The sequence below is a fragment of the Alligator sinensis genome, unplaced genomic scaffold (assembly GCF_000455745.1).
Source record: "Alligator sinensis unplaced genomic scaffold, ASM45574v1 scaffold161_1, whole genome shotgun sequence".
NCBI classification, from domain to species: domain Eukaryota; kingdom Metazoa; phylum Chordata; order Crocodylia; family Alligatoridae; genus Alligator; species Alligator sinensis.
Window position 1 is genome coordinate 1,012,918 of NW_005841974.1, and position 3,234 is coordinate 1,016,151.

Here is a 3,234-nt window from a genome sequence, read left to right on the forward strand (position 1 = left end):
GAAAAGGAACGAATAATTCCATAGCCATACCAGACAGGAAATTTTTGGCTGACAGAATACATTTACCTAAACTGAAGTCTGGCCACAACAGTAGAGAAGCTCAAACTCTAAACGCTATATTAATCACAGGTACTCAGATACTATGGTAAGGGACATGGTGTAACTATTTGTGATAGATCTTTAGTAATCATTAGCAGATAAGCCCTTAAAATTTCTTATAAAGATTATGGATGCAGTACAATAGCACCCATTCAGCTTGCAGAACTCTGTTCCAATTCAGAGTAGAAAAGGACTCTTACTGAATTAGGAACAAAGAACAAATTTGCAAAGGGAGACATGTCTACCACAAGTTTCTTGGCACACAAAAATGCAATGCCAAAAGCATAAGACAGGAATTTAGGAAGCCTGGATTTTGTAAGCCTTTAAGGGTGCAGGCAGCAAACATTTTGAAGTATAAAAGGGCTTCAAACAAAGCAGGGTGGGGAGCTGTCAAGTGCAGCTCTGTAGCCCCAGTCTTTGGAGGGGGGGTGGGGGGGAAGGTGGGCTGAGTCTTTGCTCCCCCCATGGAGGAGAGGGGAGGTTTGGGGACAGGAGGGAAGCCAATATCAGCAAGCACACTTCCACATCCATTCTCCTAGGGCATCACCCTCCCTACTGGAAATAGGACAACAGAGGGAAGTACATGGGAACTGGGGGCTGGATAACTGAAACCTTGATTTGAGAGGGTAGAAGGCAGAGGGAGTGGGGAGGAAGGTGTATAGTTTACCAGTTCTAACAAAGTGCTTGGCACCTAGGGGTGGGAATGGTGACAGCCCCAAAGCAGTGGGGGGTGGGGAAGAAAAGGGTAAGAGAAACACTGCACTGAGGGATGCCTGGAAGACTGACCTACCAGAGGCAAACACTCATTCACTGGTCATTTGAAACATTTAAGTCTGTCTGCAGCAAGACAGCAGTTCCCAAATTAGTACTGATCCTAACCTCACCTATAGTCAGATAATCTATGCAGTCACGCATATGTTCGCCACTGTTTGTGTGCCCACAATTAACAGGGCAGGGACTTGCCACGCTCCACCTGCTCCATGGTAACTGCTGTTTCTGCCTGCTCTTAAATCCATGGTGAGAATTAAACTGGGGGCCTCTACATTGATGGAGATGTATTTAAGTTGCCCTGGTTTATTTTTTCACTCAGCACAGTCAACACAAGCACAGTTACAGTGCAGAGTACTTGATAGTAAATTTGCTCCCCCTAGCTCCCCTTCAGGCATATGGTATTTCTGCACCTGCAATTACCTTGCAGTAAGTGAAAATAAATTAAATCTACTTAGACTGTTACATCCAAAGTTAAGATGCTCTGGTTTAACTCTATTTTCATTATCTTCTGCCATAAGAGGAAGAGTTACTGCAAATACAGTAGAGCAGTGGTGCTCAACCTTTTAGAGTAGCAAGCTGGGGGTGCTGCAGATGATCACTCCCCTCCAAGACAGGACAATATCAAAAAGGGAGGAGAGGAAGAAAGGAAGAAGATGGGGGCACGAAGGGCTATAGACACGGGCAGATCTAAGATATTTAAAAGGGAGAGGGGGGTACAAGATGGTATGGTTTATCATCCCATAAAAAACAAATCATGCTTTTCTCCAGGTAAAAAGAAAGTAGCAGCTTTGCTACTATGCTAGGTGCCTAGGGCTATATTATTCAGTTTAATACTTGTTTTTGCTTCAGTCTAAGTTTATTGGAATGACTCAAAAACAGCCTGCAGGGCTGTGAAAAAGGAGCTATATTATGGGGAGTAGCTAACAGACAACAGAATTATAGAAGAAAGGCTAGCTTCATTAGTGGAACATCAAGACCATTTAAAAGGAGAGAGGGCAATTTACACCTGTGGAGTGAAGAGTTTAGAAGGAAATCAGGTAGATTTTAATGAGCCATGAATTCAATTGTTCTTTGAGTAGATGGGATATCTTTTATTAGACCAAATGAGTAGTTGGAAAAGAGTTCTTGGCAAGCTTTCCGGCACAGTCACCCTTCTTCAGGCGTAGGGATTCTCTGCTGTTCTCAGACTCCAAGAAATAAGAGAAGCTAAAAGTGTGGCAGGGTGGCAGTGAAAATGTAAACAGCTAGAAATTAGAAAGGCAAAAGGTAAAGCAGAGAGGTAAAGCAGAGGGAGGAGGGGAAGAGAGCAGGGGAAAAGAAAAAAAAAAGGCTGAAGGGAGACATTGTAGTGATAGAATATACTGTAGAAAAGAGGCTGTCAGTGAAAACAGGAAAGCAGGACTGAGAGAAGTTCAAAGTGTGAGAGGATGTAGTGAAAATATACATAGGTAGAAAGGAGAAACAAGAGGTAAAGCAGGGGAGAGGGGGAAGAAAGCAGGGGAAAAGAAAGGTTGTAATGCGTCATAGAACTACCTGGGACATACTTCTCACAGGACAATCACTCCCTCTCCGAACTCTCAGTTCTAATCCTCAAAGGGAATTTACAAAACACCTTCTGTAGACGAGCCTACGAACTTCACGTCATAAATCTACTGGATACAAAAAATCATGGACTCAATACAGACATTGGTTTTATGACACATTACAACATGCCTAACATCTGATTCACCAAGTACCTTGACAGCACCTCTTACATTCTTTTCCTCCATGTCTTCTCCCGTCCCTCACTTTTCTGCCCTTTGTCTCCCTGATTTACTACTACTTCCTTCTTGAGAGCCTCTTTCTGTAATCCTGTAATATTTCTCTTTGGCCTTTCTTTTCCCCTGCTTTACCTTTTCTTTCTCCTTTTTACCTATTTATATTTTCACTACAGCCTCTCACACTTTGAACTTCTCTCAGTCCTGTTTTCCTGATCTCCTACTATTTTTTCCCCTGCTTTCTTCCCCTTCCCTCTCTGCTTTACCTTATGTCTTTCTAATTTCTACCCATTTACATTTTCACTGACATCCTGCCACACTTTTAGCTTCTCTCATTTCTTGGAGTCTGACAACAGCAGAGAATCCCTAATGCCTGAAGAAGGTGACTATACCTGAAAGCTTGCCAACAACTTTTTTTCCCAACTACTCAGTTGGTCTAATAGAAGATATCACATCTACTCAAAGAACCTTGCCTGCCTATGTCCTGAGACCAACACGATCACAACCAAAAACCCAGCATGAATTCAATTTACCCTCCTAACACTGCCTGAACAGAAAGACTGCTGCTGCTGCCACTGCTAGGAAGCTGGTTTTAAACTTTGGGTGC

At 42.9% G+C, this 3,234-nt stretch overlaps 1 protein-coding gene across 6 annotated transcripts in view; it reads right to left on the minus strand.

The window, feature by feature from the left end:
• CASP2 (caspase 2) overlaps nt 1-3,234 on the minus strand; it is a 34,746-nt gene that overhangs the window by 9,479 nt on the left and 22,033 nt on the right. The window lies entirely within an intron of this gene.